The sequence below is a fragment of the Engystomops pustulosus genome, chromosome 4 (assembly GCF_040894005.1).
Source record: "Engystomops pustulosus chromosome 4, aEngPut4.maternal, whole genome shotgun sequence".
Taxonomy (NCBI): Eukaryota; Metazoa; Chordata; class Amphibia; order Anura; family Leptodactylidae; genus Engystomops; species Engystomops pustulosus.
This window is the reverse complement of record NC_092414.1, coordinates 111388610-111416252: the sequence shown is the minus strand read 5'-3', so window position 1 is coordinate 111416252 and position 27643 is coordinate 111388610.

Genomic DNA, 27643 nt, shown 5'->3' with positions numbered 1-27643 from the left:
AAAAATAATTGAAATTTGGGGAATACAGAACCCCAAAAACTAACACCATGGACTTTGAGAAAAAATCACTCCACCAAATATGTGGATTTGACACGGATTTCTTGTTTTGTGATGCATATTGATATGTGATTTCTTGTTATTTTTGCACATATGATCGAGGGCGTCCATTCTTCTTCCCAGAGTTCTCTGCCCCATGTAACACGTTGTGCTCAAGGCCATTTTGCTAAATAAAGGAGAAAAAAATAGTTCCCACGAATCACCATAAACTTGGGATTCGTGCAGAACCGAAGTTTTCCTGAAATTCGATTTCCACTTTGTTAGAATCGATTTGCCCATCTCTAGTTATAACGTTAGAATGCTTTAACTTATCCAATTATTTTTCAGTTTGTTTTTCCGTGACATTTTGTACTTAGTTACAAGTTAGTGTGAAATTTTGGTTGATATATTTTGAATTTATTTATGAAAAAAGATGAATTTGGTAAACATTTTGAAAAAAAATGTTCTGTTTTTCAAACTGATAGTCTTACTATCCAAATTATTTAATAACATTTACCATATCTGAACTTTGTGTTGGCATCATTTTATAAGTGTCCTTTTGTTTTATTACAACGCTAGAAAGATCACAAATCGAACAACATTCTCTAAAATTTTTGAGAACATTTTAGAATAAACTATTTTAGGGACCATTTCATTTCTATAGGGATTTTGGAAGTTCTGTTAATAGAAACCCACCACATATCACCCCGTACTATTAACTTCATCCCTCAAACTATTCAAAACAGCAGGAACCTTTTTGTATTTTACAGAAATTCAAACAAAATTAAGGTTTGATTTGGAATTCACTTATATTTATTGTGAATACATTCATGTAGCTGCAAAATTTACCTGCATTAAAGGGGTATTCCCATCTGGGCATTTACATTTAATTAAATTCATTTGCCATATGTAAACATTTCTTTAATTGGATGTTATTAAAAAAAATGTTCCTGTGTGAAGATAATTTCTCATAAATGTAGTTATTCTGTCCCTTAGAAACGAGATACTTTCCTCGGATACGACCACGTCATACACTGGCAGCGGTGGCCAGACTTGCGCTATAGAGTCCTGCCGGACCACCAGGATTCAGCGTTCATTACCACAGGACGGCTTTGCGACATGTTGTAACTCCCGGACATTTTATATACAAACACCTTTTGTTTCTTTGTGCACTCAATCTATCAGACGTGGCCGTATCCGAGGAAAGTATCTCGTTTCTAAGGGACAACATGACTACATTTATGAGAAATTATCTTCACACAGGAACATTTTTTTTAATAACATCCAATTGAAGAAATGTTTACATATGGCAGATTAATGAAACTGAATGTAAGTGCCCAGATGAGAATACCCCTTTAACTGAATAAAAGTAGAAAATGCATCTAGAATTTATTGGGCAGTTTTAAGGGGACATGTGGATGTAACCCACTGTCAGGGCACATGGCGAAGCATGGAAGGAGCACCATTGAACTTGTAGGGCAGGATAGTTTTGAGGTGCCATGATGTGTTTGTAGGGCCCCTGAGGCTGGGTTCACACGTGGCATTTTGGTTGCATTTTCAGAGACAATTCAAAGCCTGCCATCGCACATTGAGGTAAGTTTGCTTTTTCTTCACTTTCAGTGTTGGAAACACAATGGGGCAGATTTACTTACCCGGTCCTGTTGCGATCCCGTGGTGCGTGGTCCAACGAGGATTCGGGTCTGCCGCGATTCACTAAGATCATGTGCCCGAGTTCCTGCATCCATCATTTCTGTGCCGCGGTCCGCCGGAGTTCACCTGCTTCTTCCAGTGCTTGTAAGTGCGTGTCTTGCGACACAATTCTAAATGCTAAATCTTGCGCGTTATCCGAATACATCGGGTTGCCCGACGGCCACACCCGCTGATTTCTGTTGCATGCAAGCCGGTGCCGATGCGACAAAATCCGATCGCTTGTGCCAAAATCCAAGGGCAATTCGGCCCAACTCTTAGTAAATGAGCCCCAATGTTACCCAAATATGTGATAACAAGTGGAGCCTTTGGATTTCGTTTTCAAACACAACCAAAATGCCACATATTAACGTGGCCTAAGGTACCACAAACCCTTATCCCGGAGAATTTGTAAACTTTTTATCATGTGGTATAAGGGGAATTTTAACCCCTTGCCATTAATGGGCTTTTTCTATTTTACTTTCTGTTTATCACTCCTTACTTAAAAAATCGATGGGGCACATTTACTTACCCAGTCCATTCGCGTTCCAGCCGCATCTTCTCTAACGAGCGTTCGGGTCTTCCGGCGATTCATGAAGGTCCTGCGCCCGATGTCCACCTGGTGTCGCTGCTGCGCCGAGGACCGCCGAGTTGCATCGGAGTTCACTGATCTCTTCCTGGTGCATGTAAGTATGGCGCGTGCGACCAATTTTTTTTTTTTTAATGCAGCGGTTTTTCCGAATCCGTTGTGTTTTCGTTCGCGCCCCCCCGATTTCCATAGCATGCGCCACAATCCGCTCGCGTGCGCCAAAATCCCGGGGCAATACAGGGAAAATCGGCGCAAATCGGAAAATTTGGGTAACATGTCGGGAAACTGCGAATCGGGCCCTTAGTAAATGACCCCCAATAAGTATCTTTTTTTTTATGTAGAGAGCTGTGTAAGGGCTTGTTTTCTGTGCAACAAATTGTACTTCCTAGTGCTGGTATTTTACATTCCATCCCTTGTCCTGGGGAGTGGAAATATAATTCAAAATGCAGTAAAATTGACAAGAAACCACATTTGCGCCATTTTCTTGTGGGCTCTGTTTTTATGCCTTTCACTGTACATTCCAAATGCATCTGTAATATATTCTTTGGTTTAGTACGATCACATGGATACCAAATTTATATAGGTTTTATTAGGTGTTAATAGATTTTACCAAGAATTACAAATTTTTGTTCCCCCCAAAAATGATTACTTTTACCATATTCTGACTCCAATAACTTTTTCATACTTCAGAGTTTTTTTGGGACTGTTCGATCGGTTTTATTACATTTTTATGTTGCGAAAGCGCAAAAAGTAGCGATTCTGGCATTTGAGCATACTTTATGTTACGAGGTTCATCGCCGGGGATAATTGTTTTTATATTTTTATTGGGAATTTTGAGACACAGGGATACCTAATATGTTGTGTGTTTTTTACTTTTTCCCACTTTTTTATTACTTATTGTTTTATATGTGTTAGGGGATTTTTGGACATTTTAGTGAATTTTATTTTTATATATATTTTATTTTTTGTATGTTTTTGTACTTTTTTTGTTTTTACTTTACAACCATATGAACTAGTGATCATGTGATCAAGTTCATACAACCATGTATTGCAGTGCATTAGAAGTGTCAGCCTACGCATCTCACCGCAGGGTGTCGGGAGGAGAGGGAATCCCCTCCCTCTGCAGGTATGTAGATCCCGTGGTCACTGCATTCCGATCCAGACTGTTAGAGCAGGGTCCCGGCTGTCATAAGACATCCAGGGCACTGCTCCTCCCTGCACAGGGGGCCCGTGCAGACCTTAGGGTAGACCGACGGTAAACCTAGCCTAATTCCCCTTAGTGACCCATGGAATGAAAATCTGCTAATTTTTGTGCGATAACATGGTGCAGTCATGATGAGGCCGATATGTGCCTGTCTTGATTTAGATAAAATCTGTCAATCACTATAACATTCCATTAAATCATTATAAACTGAGTGCTACGAAGTCAATAGCTTTTTTTTAACCTTTAAAGGCACGCAACTCTTAATGTTGACCATTCGAAAAAGAATCAGCTTGTCAGGAATAATTGGATTGCTGGGGTATTTGGCAAAATTTGGCCAGACCATGATTGCTTTGCCGCTTGTCCCCATGGCATAAGCATATTACCACACCATGTGAATGTGTATAGTGCCCATCATACGTAATATGTTTAGCCAATGTTAATAAAATTAGCTAAGAACACTTGTACTGGGAAAAAGTCTAAGGGGCTGTCCACTTTACTTAGGCTACATTCACAATAACGTATGGGGGACGTATATACGGCTGACGTATATACGGCCGATATACGTCCCCCATAGGCAGCAATGGACGCACGGCACCCTACGGGAGCGGCACCGTACCGTTCCGTACCCGGGAAAAAGATAGGACCTGTCCTATCTTTTCCCGTAATACGGCGCCGTGCGCCATAGGTTGCTATGGAGAGGGGCGGGGGTGAGCTACGCTCACCTCCTCCTCTCACCGTACACTGCCATTGCCTGCTACGGTACGGTATGGGCAACGGCAGTGTGAATATAGCCTTACTTAGGTAATTCACCAATATACATCTATTAAAAGTTCTGCACCATTTTATTAAAAAGGATGTTAAGTCTCCTCTCTTTTACCTCATCAGCAAGGAATTCCAGTCCATAAGGATTGATGTGATCTCTAACTGTCCACGAGCTATCTCACTGCAAGGACCTTATGATAGGATACTTGGATGTAAGATTAAGGGTCTGGCAGGAAGATTGTTAATGGACAGTTAGAGATCACATGATCCTCTATTTGCAGCTATTTTATGGACTGCAAATGGATGTCTGGCTATTGAGGTAAAAGACAAGAGGCTTTGCTTTACATATCAAGAAAGTTAAATTACCTAGTATTCTCCCCCTCACACTTACACACACTAAGTACATGAGGTAAAGTGGCAAACCCCTTTAACCCCTTAACGCTCTGCGCCGTAGCTCTACGGCGCAGAGGTATAAGGGATGTGTGAAGAGGGCTCACGGGCTGAGTCCTCTTCATACAGAGGTGGGGGTTGTTGCATATTGCAGCAAACCCCCACCGCTAATAACCGCGGTCGGTGCTTGCACCGATCGCGGCTATTAACCCTTTCAACGCCGCCGGCAAAGTCGCCGTCGCCGCCATCTTTATTACGATCGCCGCGCCCCCGAAAGTCATCCGGGGGCGGCGATCGGTTGCCATGGTAGCCTCGGGTCTTCGTTTGACCCGAGACTATCTGGCATCTGCAGATTCGTTACAATGAGCCAGTGGCTCATTGTAATAATTGTGCTGCAAAAATGCCATATATTGCAATACAGAAGTATTACAGTATATGGTAGGAGCGATCTGACTATCTAGGGTTAATGTACCCTAGATGGTCTAAAAAATAGTGAAAAAAAAAATTAAAAAAAAATAAAAAAAATTAATAAAATATTAAAAGTTCAAATCACCCCCCTTTCCCTAGAACGGATATAAAACATAATAAACAGTAAAAATCACAAACATATTAGGTTTCGCCGCATCCCAAAATGCCCGATCTATCAAAATATAAAAACGGTTACGGGCGGCGGTGACCTCCGAGGCGGGAAATGTCGCCCAAATGTCCGAATGTTGCACAGACCTCAAAATGGTAGCAATGAAAACGTCGCCTCATTTCGCAAAAAATGACCCCTCACACATCTCCGTGCGCCAAAGTATGAAAAAGTTATTAGCGTCAGAAAATGGCAAAAAAATGTTTTTCTTTTTTGTACACATTCGTTTAATTTTTGAAAATGTATTAAAACACAATAAAACCTATATAAATTTGGTATCACCGCGATCGTACTGAACCAAAGAATAAAGTAGGCGTGTTATTTGGAGCGAAGAGTGAAAGTCGTAAAAACTGAGCCCACAAGAACGTGAGTTTTTTTTTCAATTTTTCCACATTTGGAATTTTTTTTCAGCTTCGCAGTACACGGCATGTTAAAATAAATAACATCACGGGAAAGTAAAATGTGTTACGCACAAAATAAGCCCTCACACAGGTCTGTACACGTAAAAATGAAAAAGTTATGGATTTTTGAAGTTGGAGAGCGAGAAATGAGCCGAAAAACCCTGCGTCCTTAAGGGGTTAAATGAAAAGGTCAGCCACAAGTCTACATATTATTTTACAAACTTATAAAACCTTCTGACCAGCTCTTCAGAAGGTAAGACTAATAATATTCACTCTCTTTAACAATCTTAACAGAAAACTGGGAGCGAAATTCTTTCATGTCTGTATATGTGAAAATTCATAGCACTGGTTATCAGAGTATCTAATTTGAAGTTACCAGGTGCAGACCTCATAATAAATTTCAGCTTTCAAACTTGAGAATTATAATCACATTTTATTTCCCCCTCTGCAATCTTGAAGGTAAAAATACTATAACAGAGTTTTCAAATTACCTCCCAAATCCTGCCCATTGTGCCACCAAAAGAACCTTTCGATCATAGCATTTCTGCTACCAAGACCTCTATAGTTCAGAATAATTTGCACTACTTATTCTTTCCTTCTGAAAGTCTTGCAATAATTATAATGAAGTTCCTTTCATTTTTTTATAAATCTTGCTGGAAGTGTACTTCTTAATGAATAATCTTTTCTGACTGCAGCTTAAAAGAAGTCTTACAAATGGAAAGTGCGGACAAAAGGAATTTTCCATACAAAATGAAAGGAATACACCAAAAAATATTTTTTGTGATTGAGGGAAAGTCAATGGGCATTTACTTGTTCTGCTACTTTCTGAATATACAATAGACAATATGGGGCAGATTTATCAAACTGTTTATTAATTATTTATTAAAAGGTTTCTGACAGTTTTTAGACAATTTTGTGACTGATGCTTGTACTCGGTAAAGAGGTTGTGACCTCGGTTTAAAAGTGAGGGGCATATCCTCTCTATTCTGGACCTCAATTCACATCTGGCACACTTGAGAAAAATTGAGTATATGACAGCCACTTTACGCAAACAGACTGTCCAGTTCCTCAAAGTACCCTCATCCCTGCCTCCTATACTCCTTAGATACAGTGGTTTGTGTTCCTTCATTCCTTTTTCCCTTTACTTTTTGACCAAATATTATATACTAATATTGTATTGATCTATATTGTGACTACTTACACTATGTTTGCAACTCACTGATCTCCAACATACTTTCCTTTGGTTACATAATATGATATCTTTAATGGTCCAGTGTGACCTAACTGTAATCATTTGTACATAGCACTTGCTATGGTTTTATTGTTATATTTTTAATATAAACATTTTATTTCAATAAAATATAAGCTGAAAAAAGGGGTGGGCCTATTTTCCACCTAATAGGAGGGGCAAAGTTAGACTAGACGGTCTTAAACTTCACCACATTTATCATCCAGAATCAGACTCTTTGGGGGATATTTATCATACGCTGGCGCTCGTGTGCCAGCGTATGATAGCCCCGCCGCTACAAATTCGCAGCCCGATACATGAAGAGGCTTCTGCCTCTTGATGTATCGGGCTTCAAGTCACGCAACCGGCGACTTTTCACGTTTAAAAAGTCGCCGGCAGCAGCGAGTGCGCAGGCGCGGGGACAGTAACGCCCCGCGCCGGCCCACTCCCGGCCACGCCCCCCGCTCGGCCGGGCGCGCCCCACTGGCGTGAAGGTGGCGGATTGGGGAAAATAATCGCAAAAGCTAGCAATAAGCTAGCATTTGCGATTATTTCAGGGCCTCTGCGCCACTGGCGGTGCGTAGAGGTCCTGATAAATATCCCCCTTTGACAGTATAAGACAGTCATTCTAACTTTGCAGTCTAACATTGAGAGAAACTTTTGATAAATCTGCCACTACAAACAAATACAAATGGGAAGGGAACACGGCTGGCACCAGCACTGGGCATACCCGGGCAAGTGCTGGGGCCCCACATAAGGGTGTACATAAGGAATCCATGACGTTGAGGGGGCTGTATCAAATTAATTCACAGAGGGTGAACGGGGCTTTATATAAAATAACCATGATGGGCTGTTTGGTATGATAAACTAGGGAATATTTTAGGAAACAGGAGACTGTTTTAGAAATTTTAATAACGTGAGTTCCCTGCAAAATGGCCAACTGAGTCTCTGTCGCCCAGCGCCAGTGCCCAGGGGGATTTATCAAGGCTTGTACAGGCACACGGTCAGACACTAGATATATTAAGACCTAACGGACGGGGTATCAATAGATGGCACACAATGAATTCTCCCATTATGTTCATAAAATTAAAGCTAACCATAAAATAGAAGAAGGATAGCTGCATTGTCTCCAGTTCCTTGAATAATCAAAACCTTGTATATGCCCAAAAAAAGAGATAATAAGAACTACTGTGTCAAGTATGACAGCACACATTTGTGTTCCCTAATAGGGTTGTGAAAGAGAAAAGAGGAGGGCACATAGACTGAATTTTAACAGCACAGAGATAAGGAGAAAAGTATAGCCAGCAGAGGAAGAAGACAAGAGAAGAGAGAAATACCATTTAAGCAAACAGAGTGGAGTTTTGGAAGTTTTGTAATTTATAGTGTTGAACTGTGAAGAAATTGTAATTGGAGGCTGGGACTAGGGATGACAGACAGGAAAGTGAGCCCTAAAGCTGCCTACTTACTGGGTCCACCCTAAGCGCTGATCAGTAACTGGTTGACAATCCCTCCCTATGCCAAAGTGAGGACACAAAACAAGATTCAAACAAATAACACAAAAGTAAGATCAGGGGTTCATAATGAAGATAACATAAAAAGCACAAAATCGGAGTCCAAAAAGGTATAGTCAAAAGTACAACATCCAAGATCAGAATACCAGAATAATCAGAAGTAAATAGAAAGCACAAAGAAAGCTAAGAATAACCAGTGCCAGACTAGGTGTGGATGGAAACTAAAATAGGAAGGGAAAGAATTTCCACCCCAGGTGACTGGAGCAGAGGTCTGTCTATCACAACTAGTTCATTACTGGACAGGGCTGAGCAGCAGAGGAACTAGATGTGGTGCAATCAGTCCAAACAAAGCAGCACACCTTATCCACAGATGAAAATCAATGCCGCATTCCATGGACAGAAGATGATGGTGGAGTGGATATTACAGAAACCTTAAAAAATGAGTTCACAGTATTTGCTCTTAGATTTACAAAAATGGCACCGCACCTGACCCATGGTCAGCAGATATGTTGTATTTGAAGAAAGCAGTCTTGCTTTTAAACCTCAGGGGAACCCATCTACAACAAGAGTAGTTTTAGGAGTGTAAAGAAGACCTCAGATTAGAGAAGGGTCAGTATTATAAGTGTAGAGGGTCACTAATGTATGAAAAGCAAGAAGAAGACCGGGTTGAGACACATCTGTATGAATGAAGAAGAAAGTAAACGGGTTAATTCTGATCATTTTTATTTAGCCTTTATGGACAAAATCCTTCATCACCCAATGCCAAGATTTGTGAAAGTGACATATAAGAATGAAATGTTTGACTTGTGTATGAAAAAAGGGGTAAACTAGGAAAACTGTTTTATTTATAAATAATAGTAAAGAAAGACTTAGGCTAAATTCACACTGCCGTGAGCCCGCCGCACCGTAGTACGGCGGGCGCGGGGAGAGGAGGAGGAGGTGAGCGCAGCTCACCCCCGCCCCTCTCCATAGAAACTAATGGCGCACGGCGCCGTAATACGGGGAAAGATAGGACATGACCTATCTTTCCCCGGGCTACGGAGCGGTACGGTGCCGCACGTGTGCTGCACCGTACCGCTCCCGTACAGGGCCGTGAGCCCATAGGAGTGTATGGGGGACGTATATCGGCCGTATATACGTCGGCCGTATATACGTCCCCCATACTGTAGTGTGAATGCAGCCTTACAGTTACAGTTTGTTGCGCTGAAAATCTTGAAGGATGTTTAATCTGGGCAAAGTGCCAGAAAGATATTTTCATAGGTAATTATATTATGAAAGAAATAAAGTGCATGATTTGTTAAAACCTTTATACTGGTTCCAAATAATACATTTAGGTAAATGAAATAACTGCAATTACACTTTTGTCTAAAATATATATATAAATGAAATGTTAATAAGGGGAAATTAAAGCTAAAATATTTAGTTATAAAATATGACTTTCCAATGGTTGTTTGAAAATTTCCATTGGGTTGTAAAAAGTAAAATTTGAGACTAAAGAAAGTCTAAAAAAGGCAAATAAGAAACCATACAACGTGGTGAGAAATCCTCTGCTAATAAACTGACATTAGATGTCACTTATATAAGTGATTTGCCTCTTTACTGTCAGACAGGATCACGATGCAAGTTAACATTAGCAGTGTAATATTAGAAAAAGATAAAAGGATCCAAAATTGACAACATGTGATGCACACAGCTTACCTTCACCATCCAATGATCTCTGTAGAGTTTACACAGCTTTTAGAACATTGTCCTGTAGAAGTTAACCATCCATCTCAGGACTTCACGTTCCTATGATCCATTTAGATACATAGCTCTCAAATGATGCCCAAGTGGAAATGATAAAGATCTCAATTCTGTTAGTGGAGCAAATAAGACTCCAGATTAGACCCCCCCCCCAAAAAAAAAAAAAAAAAAACATGTTCAGACATGAGAGCAAACTAATCATTTAACCCACACCTCTAATCTGATCTGATCTGGAATTTTCTGCCGTCACTAAATCTTCTCCCCTACTTAATGTATGTGATGTAAGGCTGTACACACAATTTGCGGCGAGACCTCAGCTCTCATTGATGTCTATTGTGCATTGTCACAGTGCTCGTATTGTAGCATGACCGGGCACTTTTAATGGACATTGATGGGATGAGAAAACCTTACCCAAAAATGTCCTACAAGTTGCAAACAATGGCTCATTGCACACATAATGTACACAGCAATGTGACAGAAGAGGTAAACTGGGCAATATTCAACACTGTTATACTGAATAGAAGCTGGGAATGACTTTATGGGGCTTATTTACTAAGGGTCCCAGATTGAACTTTCATTTCCGGGATTAGCGCAGCTTTGACAGGTATTTAACAAGTGTCTTTGCTTGGATTATGTCACACGGGATTGGATTTTGGCACAGCGGTGCCAACTTTCATGTGACAGAAATCGAGGGGCGGGCTGTTGAACTGATTCGGACTGTGCGCAGGATTTGAGATTAAAAATGTGTCACAAGACAATACACTTACATATACCAGGAGAAAGAAGGTGAACTCTGCAGACCTGACTGGGGAAGCGACACATGCAGGATATCGGGTACACAATGTTAGTGCACAATGCACTTTTGGTGAACTCTGCGGACCGGGTAAGTAAATGTACTCCTATGTGTCTCCTTAAATTTCATGGAATATTTTTATCACAGTAATTAAAATAACTTCTAATTATATAGGGCAGTACATATGTTTCTAGCATATGCTATTTTAATACACAAGTTTGTAACTTGAAAAAAAAAAAAAAAAAATCTCACCTGGTCAATACTTGTAACTTGTATTAGAAATTTGGTCTTAATCCTTTAAGTAGTTTTTTAGAAACTTGCTTAAATGTCCTTTCTAAGTCTCCCAGGTATAAAAGATAAAGTAATCTGAGTCATTCTGCTAAATTAATTCCTTTAGCTTTTACTGTGTCAATAGCATCATCCATCCATGTCCTTCTTGGTCAGTGTCTTGATTTTCTTTCGTCGTCAAAAGTACATCATCTATCTTCAGCCTCTTATTTTACCCATTTTTCAAATGAAACTTTAGCAGCGAGGTTTCTATAAACTGACTTTCTCAATGGCATTTCCAACACCAGCTGCTTCATTACTGCTGACTCTCACTGTTCACTGTATCCTGTCGGTTGCTGCATTTATCACTCTAAAAAAAGTTTTTATTTTCCTGTTTCAAGGTTTCCTGGAAATATCTTTTTGCGTCAAACTCTTTTAACTAGTTGATAACCCTAATACTGTTATTCATGGTTTGAGGTCATATTGATATCAACTATAAAACAATTCAGATAATTAAAGAGTGGTCATTTATAAACTACAACATTTCAAAATGATTGGAAGATAATGTCTAACATGTTATGGATTGCACATAAAGCTCATAGTATCCAACCATGTCATACCATCATCAGCCTATATACAAACTTGTGTGTGTTTATGGGAAGTATAAAAGGCAGAAGCTCACACCATTTGCAGTCTTTTATTCTATGCCTAGATACACAGTAGAATAAAAATTGAAAAAAATATCAATTGAAAACCAAAAACAAGCAATCTGTCACCATAGTTATATAGATAAAAAGTCTGTTCCTTTAGTTATAGCTACATAGAATAGGATCAAGGTTTAAAAACTGCCATGCAAGCATGACTTCTTATCTTATGACATCAAATTACAGAAAACAAAAATATTTGTAGTAAAATTCTTTGGTCATACCGCAAAGTTAAAGCTAAAAATCTGTGACATTAGGGCTCTTGCTGTGATTGCAGGGATTGGTGATACACCTATTCTTAAACCTCTTAAATGCCATGGTTAAAGATCCTCTTAGCATATAATAATTTATTGAGCATTAAAGGAAATCTAACATGAAAAATGATAGTTGCAGGCACTGTGACTGTCATAATCGTAATACAAGCTAATGAACCCCTCCTTCCTGCACCTTCACAGGCTGTTACACTTTGCAGAAGCACATCTCCCCCTGCACTCTTGACACTTCTATTCCAACCTCCGCCTGCTGTAATCTCAGACTGCAGCAGAAATTGGGAGAGGGTAAATGCTCTTGTATAGCAACAGCCTGTAAACTATTGCATGGAGGGGCTCTGGCATCATTGCCCATAGCACTTCTGGCTCATTAGCATAATTGTAAATGTTGATTTTAAAAGGAAGGAGGCCATGAGTATACATAAATGAGTATACATATATAAGAATGTTACCACAGTTACAGTGCCTGGAGTTAGTGACCTTGGTTTATGATGCTTGCTTTTGATGGTAGATTTCCTTTAATACAGCCTTCCCTCCACAGGCCACACTTTATAATTGTGAAGTAGTAATGGTGGTCATGGTGGCTGAGAACCTCGCAAAGAGCTCCAAAACTGTCATGGTTGTGTGCATATAACACCATAATGAAAAAGTTATTTGCCCTAATAAGGATAAGCTAGGAGTTGAAAATTGTATTTTTTTTTAAATGAGTGATTCTCAAAAAAAAGACCAAAAATAGGGTAGGTCCAATTACTAAAAACTGTGTGTAAAGCACGCTCTGGGAACAGACTAGAACAGAAGTTATTGTATCTTAACACTAAACCCAACTCCCACTTTTCCCTACCTGATTGCCAGACAACTATAATATATTCCCTCCCTGAGCCAAAGTGCAAACGCAAAGACAGGACAAGACAATAAAAGCAAGTAAGGAGTTGGAGCAAAGCCAAGTCGGAACCAAGAGGACAAACGCAGTACAGAATCACAAGAGCAGAAAATAGAACACAAGGAACAAGTCAAGATACCAGGAGATCAGAATAACAAGAAAAGTACAGAGCTTACTAAGATACGTCTATATGATATCATATATGGTATCACATATGAACTCCTATGTGATATCAGAATCCTGGCCCCGAACAGTGATTGGTTGAGAACTCCGAGATCTGGACTAACAAAAAGAGCAATACAATTCAAACAGCCAGCTCAGCTATACTCTACAAACATGTGGGGTTCTTGCAGTTTAAAACAAAAAAAAAAAAGCTGAAAGATTTTCATTATTCTGAAATTATTATTATAATATTTTTTTCTGAATTTCTGAAGCTTATTATAATATACAGATAAAATTGATTTTCCTATTAAAAAGTGTACTGTTTAAAACCATATAAGGACAGAAAGTTTATTTTTACAAGAATAGTTATCAACTAAAAAGCTAGTGTAAAATTCTTATATTGTATTGTGTTTTTGACAGTTGAAGAGAAAATTGCCAATGCAATAACTTTTCTTAAGATAGATTTTCTGTAAATACATATTTTATGTATTGCCAGTGATATATAAAGAATGGAATTATTTCAGTTCACAAAATTGTTAAAAACTAATTATGGAATGTTATATTCAAAACTGAAGTAGAAATGGTAAATTTTGATTAAATGAAGAAAATATTGTCTGTACCGAGGTGTATGATCTTGTATGTAGCGATTATAAGGGTAAAATAAAGGGTGGAGAGATAAAATACTCTAATTGTGTTAGATAATGACTATTGTTAAAAAGTTTTATACATAGTACCTCAATTCAGGGTCTCTAGGGCCTTCTGTCTCTAGGCGATACTGGCAACAATAGTTTGATTTCTTTGCAGCTTTACTACAGGTCAAGCAAAGAATTATATGTTGCCCATTTAAGTCAATGGGGTTAACTTATTAAAAGGGGCACATAAGGTGTTGGTACAGAAATTATTACGACTAGTGCCGGTTGCTTACTATTGTCCTTTTGTTTACATTTTGTGTGCATTTGTTTTCTGTCCATGATGTATATGGTCTGTGTCACTTCCAAAAGACTGTTATACCATGCCTGATGAAGGGACCTAAGCTGTCCCAAAAGCTTGCTTGTAACATTTTATATTTCAGTTAGCCATTAAAAGGTATTGCAATCTCAAGAAAGTGACTTTATTCGACCTATCAAAAGCTACAGGAATTTCTTCAGCTGGCTAACATGATACAAAACTTTTTTTTTGTAAGACTAGTGCATGATGGAGGTTCTGCCCTTTTAATAAAGCTGGAGCAGAATGAAATCTACACCAGGCCCGCCTGGCTTACTTTTCAGTTATAACCTACACTTGTATTTCAATGCGTGCTATAGTAAACTTGATAGGCTAGGCCATCCTCATCCCTGTCACCATGTGCCATAACCACTTAAAAAAATGGGTATTCAGGGTGGAAAACAAGAAAAAAGGTCAATATTTTCAGGCCATGTTCCAGGAATTGCAACTTTTTCCTGCCTTGTATCCCAGAAAAGTAACTTACAAGGCATGATAAATGCCTACCAATGTCTGTTAAATCACAGGCAAAAGAGTGTTCTTGAAGAAAAATGTAGCTTGCAGATTCCACCAGTCAATGGATGCTACATTAATACATAAAAATTTTGAAATGGTTTTGCTAGACCATACAACCCAGCTAAACATATAAAGTGACAAATTCAAATTTCAAATTTATATTCTAATAGCAGTATCTCCATCAAACTAAGATACATTACTTAATTTAACATCATTTATTTACATATGTAGAGTAAGGTGTTTTAATTTAAGTATCCAAGATTTAGAAAACCCAAGGAATTCTATAACTGGCTCCATAAATGGGTACAGGGCAGCACAGTGGCTCAGTGGTTAGCACTACAACCCTTCAGTGCTGGGTTGCTGGGTTCAAGTCCCTCTGAGGTCAATATCTGCAAAGAGTTTGTAAGTTCTCTCCATGTTTGCGTGGGTTTCTTTCAGGTCCTCTGGTTTACTCTGACACTCCAAAAACATACTGGTAGGTTGTAGAAGAAGAGAAAAAAACAGGCGCTTCCTGGTGCAGGTAAAACTTAAGGAGATGTTCCTTTTAAATACAGTAATGTGCTCACCTTGATGGGTTGTGCGTGCAGGCACAACGCTGTGTCAGAGTATAAAGGGTGCTGCCTAGTCCTCACCGGCAGTAAGGGTCTCCGGTACTTTGAAGGATATAGATGATCCAAGGGGAAGAAGATTGGGATTCCACTCTCTCCAGACCGTTGGATGTAGAAAAAAACGGACTTTCTTCTGGCGCAACCCACTTTAGGTTTAAAGCATCTGTGATGCCGTTTATTATACAAAAGGTCGATGTTTTAAAACATTAGAATAAAAGGGGATAAAAGACAACGCGTTTCGCGTCCTCACTGGACGCTTCTTCAGGTCTAAAAAGGCCTGAAGAAGCGTCCAGTGAGGACGCGAAACGCGTTGTCTTTTATCCCCTTTTATTCTAATGTTTTAAAACATCGACCTTTTGTATAATAAACGGCATCACAGATGCTTTAAACCTAAAGTGGGTTGCGCCAGAAGAAAGTCCGTTTTTTTCTACATCCAACGGTCTGGAGAGAGTGGAATCCCAATCTTCTTCCCCTTGGATCATCTATATACTGGTAGGTTGATTAGATTGTAAGCCTCATTGGGACAGGGACTGGTTTGGCAAGTTCTGTGTAGTGCTGTGTAATCTGTGTGCACTATATAAATAAAAGAATTATGGTTATGATTGAAATTTCCCATTCACCATGTTAACTACCTACAAGCATCTTTGCATTGTATCTGCTCACTAGGTACCTATTACTTCTTATTATAGGCTTTTTTTACAAAGTAAACAAAAAAAAAACATTTGAGGACTACAAAGATGTCAATTGCACCGTAATGTGAGTATGACAGCCTGTAAATATAAAAGTAGAGTTGTAAAGGTACTCCGTCCGTCAGGATTCATAGTAAATGTCCTGTTCAACATTAAAAATCAAGTTGAATCTTGTCTTCATGAGATTTAAATACTCTTGAAATATGTGACTTTACAATATTGTACGGAGAATTGCATATGCTGGTAAATGAAACTGAAATAATTTTCGGATATAAATATTTCAAAGGAGGATTGAGGCGGAAAATGCATAAATTTTGTCTTGTGGTAAAACATTTCCATAAATGAATGACTGATACAAAACACTTTTCAACTGTGTCTAGAAATGTTTCTTATTTGAATTTAGAGTAAGGGAAATGGTGTAAAACAGCTGCTATGAAACCATGTTTGTGTTACATTTTCCTATGTCATTAAGCCAACTTCAGAGAAACAAAATTTAGAAATTTGCTTTTGATCAAGTCATTTAAAACCTTGAAAAGCAGCAAGTTTGTCTTTTCCCTTTGAACAAAGCAATCCCACGTAAAAATAAGTATTTCATAAAGCAGTAATGTTCCTTCACTAATAGTGAGGTCTGCTATTTTTAGAAGAAAGCTATATTGTTTCTATTTCTTTCATGATCCGTATGAAGACTTGGCAGACACGGTAAGATCTGACTATTTATTCTGTTTCAATTTTCTGACATATAAATGTGATTGACCTATATTTATGCAAACAGGTTTCTACCGTTTATCATCCAAATATTACATATGCCAAAAATCGGTGCCATCTGTTTTACAAGTTACAATGCATGGAGAATGCAATCATAAAACTAAACTGACCATAGTCATATGGATAACCAAATCATTTAGTCTATGTGACCTCAACATAAACAACCTTTCTAGATAATGATTCTTGTAAAACTAGGATCATTACACTGGATTTTTGCTATCGCATTTATGAGATGACTTTGGATAGCAGAAAGAAAAGGCCTGAAACGGGTTAGGAGAAACCCTGCTATCAGCCAAGTGTGCGGACAGACATCTATTCTTAAAATCAATGCACAATTCAGCTGGCGGGAAATTGCCAATATGGTCAGCATTAGATTTAACTAAATGCCCAAATGCTAGATTAAATTACAAAGGAGAATCAAGACGAGGACGCCATATGAGAACGAAGCGCTTTTAGCTATTTTTAACAAGCCCAACCATGAGGAATCTGATTCTTTTCTTTGTTCTTCTTTTCACACATACTTTAATGCTTGTTAAATCTTTGATAAAAATTCCAGGTATGTATGAAGACAACTATGAAAACCAACATTTAGACTTTATTCAAAGAGTAACCGTCATTTAAAAAACTTTAGATATGTTGTAGGTCCTTTTGTAGTTGGATTAGTTACCCAAATCTTGCTCCTTTATCTTGTATTCTGCAGACTTCCCCCTGCTATCAGTGACTCCTCAGATGGCCGTTGCATATACGGAGTGAGAATGTATATGTGAGACATACCCCTCTCTCCCTGCACTCAGCTGTCTCTCCTCATGGCTGCCATCTGCTCTCAGGCGCTCTAACTAATGTAGTAAACAAACAACTACACTCTTATCTGTCCCTTCGCTTGTATATAAACAAATAATACACATAGACAACAGAAGCTGCAGCTCTTTGATCACAGTCTCCCACTCTAATTCAACTCATGCTTTCAGCATGAAACGACAGGCAGACTCTCCAAGGCTTAAATCTGTCCCATGTGCTGTGCTGAAGTTTTAGATAGATAGATAGATAGATAATGCATACATACATAGATATCTATCTATACTTAGCTAGATCAATGGATTGATCGATAGATAGATAGGAGATACATACATACATAGATATGAGATAGATACATACATACATAGATAGCTATTAAAGGTGGAGGGGAGGGGTGGGACATTTTGTTATTACACTCTTCTCTAGGTACACCACAAAAATTGGAAACAAAAAACAAAATGTAGAAACTATAAAATAACACTTTATTAGATCAATTAAAACAAATCCAGAAAAAGCCCACCAATGATAAAATAACTAAATATACATGATATATAGATCACAGTAACCTGTATAGAGATATAGAAGGTCTAGTCTTCAGAACAAGTCAAGGTATTTGCTTAATAACAAGTATTGCACATTACACAGAGGAATAACTGAGGACAAGGGACACATAAACAGGCATATAAATGTACATACAGGTGTTTCGCCTCGCTTAGTCAAGGGTTTGTGTGTATGTAGACCTGTATATGTGTCTCCTGTCCTCTGTTATTCCTCCGGGTAATGTGCAATACTTGTTTGTAAGCAAATACCTTGACTTGTTCTGAGGGCTAGACCTTCCATACCACTGTACAGGTTACCATTTTGTGGCGCAGGTGCAGTAGCCAACATGCGACACAAATTAGGGGGGCGTTTCGGCGCTCAGTCCAACAGTGCACCTGATTTCATATGCAAAGTCTGTCGGACACCCTATGTTAAAGCTCACAAAAGTTGGTGAAGTCTGTCTGCCAGTGCAGGGAATGCCCAGATTCATGATTTCTGGCGCACCTTCTTAATGAATCTGGCGCACCCGTCATTTTAGTGCAGTTTCCCACATTCTTAGTAAATGTGCCCCATTGTATCCATGTCCCCTATTACTTGTATTGGTGTTCAACCTGCTCTAGTTTAAAAAGTTATATTACTGAACCTTTTCTTGTCATTGAATAAACCTTTACATTTTCACTTATGTAAATTATTCAGCCTCTTAGCTACAAGCTCCACACTCACCTGTGTGGGTGTGTCTAAGATGCAGAAGCCGTTGGTCAGCGGCACATGCTTGTAATGATGTCACAGAAGGCAGGTCACGTCCCTCAATCTTGCTGATTGTAGTTCTTTTCAGAGCTGGAAACTATTGCTGGTTGCCATGGGCCATAAAAGATACTAAGACTGAGGTCTGAGGGAATTATGGTTTTCTTTTTTTTGCTTAGAATTATGGTTACCCTTTAATGAACAGTATTTGTTGAATAAATGTCAACCATCTTCAATCACTGCCGTAACACTATTTCAATTTGGGATTTCAAACACCCTCTTTTATGCTAGAATACCTTTAACAAAGGACACTTAGGGGAACATTTACTAAGGGCCATGCGCCAGTTTTCTGTCGGACTGTGCACATTCCTCTAAGTGCAAACTGCTGGCAAAGGTATTTAAGAAGTGCCTGTGCCAAATTTGTGTAGCACATAACCCTGGCCAGAGGCGTCAGAGAGCCGGGGTGGGGAGAGAGCCGATATTTGCTCTCTATCTTTGCAAAGTGTTGTTTCTTTACACACTAAAAACAGTTACACTTGATGTATACAGAAGCAGGCACATACGTGCCGATCATCTACCATCATCTTTTAACCCCTTAAGGACCAGAAATTTGCGCCATTTCTTGTGGGGGATGACAAATTTGTATAGGTTTTATAATGTTTTCATACATTTACAAAAATTAAAACCTTCTGTACAAAAAAAATCTTCATTTTGCCATATTCTGGCGCTACTAACTTTATCATACTTTGGTGTAAAATGCTGTGGGTGGTGTCATTTTTTGCTGACATTTTCAATGCTTTTATTTTAAGGACTATATGACCTTTTGATCACTTTTTATAGAATGTTTTTATATTTTTCAAAATCGCAAAAAAATGGCATTTACGAATTTGGGTGCTATCTTCTGTTACGTGGTAAAACGCAGTGAAAAACCATTATTATATTTTGATAGATCGGGCATTTTTGGATGCAGAGATACCTAATGTGTTTAAGGTTTATTCATATTGTCAGGTTGTCTGATTGATCCTACCATATACTGCCATACTACAGTATGGCAGTATATGTGGATTTTGCACGCCATCTATTATAATGTGCAAATCGCACATTGTAATAGATAGCCTAAAACATGACAGCCTCGGAACTATGTGTGAACCAAGGCTGTCATTGCAATGGATGATGTTGCGGGGAGCGACGATTGGAGCCAAGATTGCCGCCGGTGATCAAAGGGTTAACACCTGTGATCGCTGCTAGCACCGATCGCGGGTCTTAGCGACGGCCATTTGCTTCATTGTGAAGCAAGCACCCGGTGAGTATGAAGAGGACTAAGCCCATGAGCCCTCTTCATACTCCCCCATGCGCAGCAATACGTACAGGTACGTCTTATTGCGCTATGGTATTAAAGGAAACCTACCATCACGGATCTACCTACATAGCTTGATCTGGAGGTCTTTTTGTTATGCTTTTTGTAATAAAGCTAGCTCTGAGCCTGGGGTAGGTGGAATCAAAAGAGGCTACTGGGGCATGGAGTAGCTACCACTCCATGGTGCGGTTAATCAACGCCCCAGTAGCTTATTGAGATGATTTGCATATACATCAGATTAAAGTTTTATTAAGTTCTGGAGCACAAAAAGTTTTATAACAAAAAGAATTAGGCTGCACTACATTACAGTAACCTGCCACTGGATAGTTAGTAGACATTTTACCTGAGTAAAGATTGCCACAAAGGCTGACAAGAAATGCAAGGTTTTGGTGTAGGATGTTGTACTATGTCATGTATATGGGCCCCTTCAAGTGTCCATTTAAATGTTCCTATAATTTATGTTTTGTATTAATTTATGTTTAGAATTTTAATTTTAACCTGTTTATATTGTTTCATTACAATTAGTATTCTAACAATCATTAAACACATGAAAAAAGTGAAAAAAAACATGAAAAAAGTGAAAAAAATATAACAGAATAACAGAATCATTGTTAAAACAAAGTGAGGTGCATAAAAATATCTTACTACTTATATATTGCGGATATCTACAAATAGAAAAAATCTAATAACTTTCTATAAGCAAGGTATGAACTGAGTAAGAAACCATATGCTGGGGCATCATCTCTGGACTGTGATGTGACTGTATGTTTTCTGTGCTGAAACATTTCTGTTTATAGGATCACTACATTATGGATGTGTTGTATCATCACTATGTTTATATTCCCTATTCTTATGCTTTACCATGTTCATTGTTACGCATGTATTTAACCACTCCCTGTACTGCCACATCACTATGTTTTACATCTGTAGTGAGAGATTACTGCATTATTGAGCTTCTGTGAAATGTGTTGTTTTTATTTTGTTTTTCGGAAAAAAAGTAAGTAAATCAAGCAGGGAAGAGAACTGTGAGTTCTTTATTACAATTCCCATTTTTGTAACTCGAATGCATCTATAACTGCACCACATACTGCCATTATTACTACACATGTGATTCCAACTTAAGATATACCTATGTATATCTTAAGAAATATCCATCATCATTGTAGGATGATTAACCTACATTCAAGTAGTTTGGCTCAAAAGTAGCATCAGCAAGGCCTGTGTATATATGGCTTAAGCCCGAGACAATGATGCAAAAATCAAAAATGGAAGAGAAATAATGCCATTGTTACAATACGCAATATAGATGGACCCAGGCAAACCAGAGTTAAATGAAACTTGCATTTGAGAGCAATATCCAGTTTGTTTGTACCAGTCTAGTGGAAAGGAAGCCATATGTTTTGTATGTACTTTGTGAAAGAGATCCCCTGAGGCATATATCTTTGAATATTTGGACACTTTACTGCTAAACACTTACTTTAATATCAACAGAATATTAAACAGTTGGCTTAAAGAAGAGCTGTCACCTCAGGCAAGCTTCCTATCATACAAATGCCTGCTATCTTGTAAACCTATATTTTTAGACCCCCAATACTAACAGTGATCCACTCATATGAATTTAGAATCAATTGGCATCTCCTATGTCAAAAACTTTCTTCTTATAGAACAATTATAATTTGTGATAAATAGATTTGTAACTATCAATCAAATAGTTTCTATGTCAGGGTTTCCATTTCAAGCTCTTCTGCAACAACAGACTGCATGAATTTAGCATAACAAGGCATACATACAGAGACATATACAATGACAGATCATGTCCATTGGCACTTTACAGCATGTCCATACAAGTGTCTGCAGTAAGTAGAGACACATCATACAGAAGTGACAGTAGAAAGCATAGTGACTATAAGTAAAGTGTCCCCCATCTGAAAGTGAGTAAAAAAGATGACCAGCTACTAGAGCCCTCAGAATGTGCATAATGTGAGTAAACCTCCCATGATGACAAGTAGACTAATACATCTGTAGTTTGGCATTGTAGGTGTTAGCCTGTTACATCTGATTTGTGCAGCCACAACAAATTCATTTTTAGCCCCTGATGAATCCACAAAACCGTGGAAGAAATGCGTAGGGTGAATTATTTCTTTCTTTCTGAAGTATAAGGTGTAAGCAGACCTACTATATATAGCTGTGGACTGTCCTTGTTAGGATAAACATAAATGGGTACCCCTTACTTGAAGGGGAGATGGACACAAACAAAGTTCAAAGTATTCATTAAAAGTTGAGAATTTTATTGATACAAAAAGACAAAAATTGTAGATATAAGAAACCGGGCCACTGGAAATGGCTCCGGTGTAACGATGTAATAATGTACAATACAATGTTGTCATAGGTACATAAAGAAACAGTGGTTTGGCACAGATACAGAGGCGGACAAACACGGCAGACAGAGAGGGAGTATATTTGAATAAATCAGTGTAGGGCTAACCAAAAGGGTATTATTTTTATACTGTCTCCACAGGATGGTTCACTGTGAGAGACCCAGGACAAATCCTTAAAATATCTCTAAAAGGGTTAGTACTGGTGTATATATATGTTTAGAGGTTCTTACCAATGAAAAGTGGTGCCGAACTCCGCTGCCGAGTTTGAACCGCGTCCCCGACGCGCGTTTCGGCTCTAGGGGAGCCTTCGTCTGGGCTCCCCTCGGCAGCGGAGTTCGGCACCACTTTTCATTGGTAAGAACCTCTAAACATATATATACACCAGTACTAACCCTTTTAGAGATATTTTAAGGATTTGTCCTGGGTCTCTCACAGTGAACCATCCTGTGGAGACAGTATAAAAATAATACCCTTTTGGTTAGCCCTACACTGATTTATTCAAATATACTCCCTCTCTGTCTGCCGTGTTTGTCCGCCTCTGTATCTGTGCCAAACCACTGTTTCTTTATGTACCTATGACAACATTGTATTGTACATTATTACATCGTTACACCGGAGCCATTTCCAGTGGCCCGGTTTCTTATATCTACAATTTTTGTCTTTTTGTATCAATAAAATTCTCAACTTTTAATGAATACTTTGAACTTTGTTTGTGTCCATCTCCCCTTCAAGTAAGGGGTACCCATTTATGTTTATCCAGTTTTTGGACTATAACAATCTATGTGCGTTACGTGAGTGGCCCTGGCCATAAGGTAACCCCTAAGGCACTACACTCCAATATACTTTACACAAACTAGTGGGCCCTCGTCTCTTTTTGTATCCACATTGTCTCTTAATTGTCCTTGTTAGGACCAAAATCTTGATGAGTGCCAGGGCCTCAGGGACATGATAAGGACTTGGTAGGTCCTTTCTACATCACAACTGTGGATCATTGATGGTACTTATCCTTGTCCCGGAGAGATTACCTGGACTCTGTTTGAACGGACTACTCATCCCAGAATAAGACTGAATTTGTGAGATCATTACGTTTGTACTTCTAACTCAACTATGTTTTACTACACATGTAACTTTAATTATTCCCCATGCCACAATATTACAAATCTTTTGCTAATGAAAGACAACTAGGAATAATATATTGACCATGTTGGTTTATATCAACCTGTATGTGATTTATGTACTAATAGGTACTGGTTTTATGAGGTTTTGAATTAAAAGCTATGTTTTAACACATATTTTTCCTTTCACCATTGTTGATTTGCTGCCAGTCAGATACTGGAAGGGATGTACACCTCACAGAGGTTGCTCATATGGGTGAATAGAGAAAATCCAGATTGTTTCTCAGCAAGCTACTATGTTTTCTGAGCGTTGTTTAAGTGCTGTGCGCTGGGATGGATTGCCAGGTAACTGGTAATGGAACTTGCCATTCCTGTCCCCTCCAGTCCACACCTTGTGGACACACCTGGGGAAATGCAGCTGACAGGGATTGTCCTTGTCAGGGAAGCATAAGAAGTCTGCTGTTAGAGCAGACAGCAGCAGAGATAGGCTGCAAAGTCACAAAGGTGTTTACTTCTGCTAGAGATTCTCTCGGACTGTCTAAACTATTACATGAGGAAACACAGTTCTGTTTAGTTAATGCCCAGACGGGCAGGTGTTAATTTTAGGCTTTGTTTCTGTGCTGCTTTTGAATATTGCCTTTGGACTGAATTTAACTCGACATTTGGACTGCTAACCTAGGAGTCTGTGTTATTGCCAACTACCCACCATCCAGATCCTGATAATAGATAGATATATTACACAGAGATTACAGTAGATATAGATAGCTAGGTAGATGAAATACAAATGATATAGAGATGAAAGAGATGTATAGAACGATGGATGGATGGATGGTTAGATAGATGAAATACATATAATATAGAGATGAGAAAGATGCATAGATAGGCAGATAGAATTTCTATTCAATCCTCTGCATTGAATGGCTAGATGCGTTATGATATGCTATTGTGTTAAAGCATTTTTTTATCCAAGCGATATGTATTACCAATCTGCCTGACAAAGTGCTCTGAAAGGGTACGGCATTTACAATGAATTACACAAGGAAGATGATTCGGCTGAAATGCTGCAGAAAGTAATTCTCGTTTGCAATCAGGTTTTAGTGATTATGTCCTGCACCTCCTTCATTCTGTTCAGGTGAGCAGCTATTATTTTATATTCACACTATCGTATTCGATTGCAAATTAAACATCTGCAAGAAAAATTGTCAGGCGCAATTTTTTTAAGACAAGTTATTCACATGGACACTAAAAGCAGGTGTAGCTTGTAAAGAATACTTCCATTGATTATTACCATGCAATCTAACTTTTCTTACAAAGTGCCCAAGTAAAGAATCCTTCCAGGCATTTATCCTTATCTGCTCTAGGTAAGAAATGTACTGATTGAGATGTATTTCAAAATTCACGACACTTGGCAATTGCTGCCTGTGCCGAATGGGTTACAAAAGATTGATAATAAGGAGGAAATTGGGATTTTATGGCTTGTTTTACCTTTGAAACTAACAGTGCCATATTGTGTTGTAGAACCAGAAATGGCCATTTCATTCTTTGCGGTCTGCGGTTATTAAGCATTTTAGCGGTGCACTAATGGCTGATTTAAATTAAGCAGCTTCCCAGGAATGCAGCGCAACACCATTTTACTAAGCTTTTCTTAGATTTTGCTACCATAAATATGATGCATTGCAGAAATTGCTTTATTTTCAGAAATGACCAGTCTACAATTATAATTGGATGCAGTACAGATTGACTACATTCCACTAAAACTTTACTGCTGGCTTTCTGCTGAGGTGATTTAACAAAACATTGCAAAATGGCTCCCATATCTGATTCCTATTATCTAGTCAAAGCCCTAAACATTGAATTCTCAGTAAGTACAAACAAAGGTAATCAGAAGCAGACTTGTCTCAAGGTCATTTGCTTCATAGGAAAAAAATTACTTAGGGAAATCAGATGAAGATTACAGCCCAAGTACATGTGAAGAGACCAATTAACATTTTTTAAATAAATCCATTACAAGCTCATTTGTGTAACTGTTTAATAGGGCAAAACTTAATTATTCAATGTATTTTTTCATTACTAATTCTCTGGCTCTAGTGATAGAGTCAAATAAATATATTAAATTAAGTTATCACGACTAATGGATTCTGCATTTAAACCCAAATTAAGTGCACTTGGGAATTATTTTTCAAAGGCCTTGTTCAGACATACATTTCGCAGTAAACCCTAGGATACAGATGGTTGTGTAGTGCATACTGCCAGACACAGACTTAGAGGCAAGGTGAAAAAGTTTAGCTTAGGCCGAACTCTAGCAATGTTCCTTCTAAGCCTTTGTGCCTATTGAATGTTGCAGTTAATGCACTAGCGACTTACCTCTAAGGTAGGGAATACAGAATCACAATAATACATTTTGTGATCTTTATAGGTAGATCCATGGTGGTAGGTACATCTATAGGACGTGAGGATAGCCCTTTTAAAGGCTAATCCTCACGTCCCGCAATCTTTTTATAACTTTTTATACACCGGGTCGTGTAGCCACAGCTCCAGCCACTCCACACCCCAGTAGCCTCTTTGATCTTCCTACCAGTTATCTTCAGTGCGCAGATATGAGGAGCTTGTGGTCCTCGTCCATCTGCGCATGCACAGTAGCTACTGCGCAGAAGATATCTGGTAGGAGGATCAAAGAGGCTGCTGGGGTGTAGAGTAGCCGCACCGTGTAGCCACAGCTCCAGCTACTCCACGCCCCAGTAGCCTCTTTAGAAAATCTGCATATTAGGGAAATAAAAGTTATAAAAAGATTGTGGGGACGTGAGGATTAGCCCTTAAAAAGGATATCCTCACGTCCAATTGAGGCACCTACCACCCAATCTACCTTAATAGGTAGATCTATGGTGGTAGGTTTCCTTTAATGTACAGTGACCTAATTATAATTTATGCAGTCACATACACAGGGTCACATTGCATGCAAGTATTCATAAGATTCAGATTTGCAGTGAGGAGGTCAATGTTTGTAAATCTGGTGGTTTAGAGCAATGGAAATATTAACAATATCTGGTAGTATAGGTCAATGTGAGAGTATATCCCAGTATGTACAGTGGTCTTAATACAAAAGTATCTAGAGCTCTAGGGCAGTAAAGAAATACATGTCACCTATAGTGTTCTAAGGTAGTCGTTTAGTTAGGGAAGGGTTTAATCTCAGTACATTTGGTAGCCTAGATCAGTGAATGGGTGAGTCCAATGTTATTTCGTGGTCTAATGCAGTGACATGTATTAGGCCACAGTTAGTGCAGTGAGTTAATGCTAGTATACCTAATAGTCTAGGACAGTGATGGCGAACCTTTTAGAGACCGAGTGCCCAAACTACAACCAAGACCCAATTATTTATCACCAAGTGCCAACACAGAAATTTTATTTATGATTTATACTCCCTGCTCTGTCACTTTCATTCATAACTGCACCCTGAGGACACCAATTAATCAGAAAATAGAAGAAAGTTGGATAATCATTGTAGATTCCCTCCAGGGTCCCATAAATAGGAAGAATTGTCAGGGCCGGAGCAGGAGCTACAATGATAATCCAGATCTGTCCACACCTTCCCATTCCTCGAGTAGTTCCAGGGAGTGCTGTTACTTTAAAATAGCTCTGTGCACAGCAAGTCCTGGGCTGTCTGGGACTGCAGGAAGATACCTGGAGTCCTCTCTGGTGATGGCCTGAGTGCCCACAGAAAGGGCTCTGAGTGCCACCTCTGGCACCCATGCCATAGGTTCGCCATCACTGGTCTAGGGCAGTGAGTGATTGTTGTTAATATTATTGGTTGGTGGAAGTTACTAGTGCTCTAGTGGGGATAATATTAATATAGGACATATCAGCAAGCTGTATATGCAATACTGTTTAGGGGTAATGTA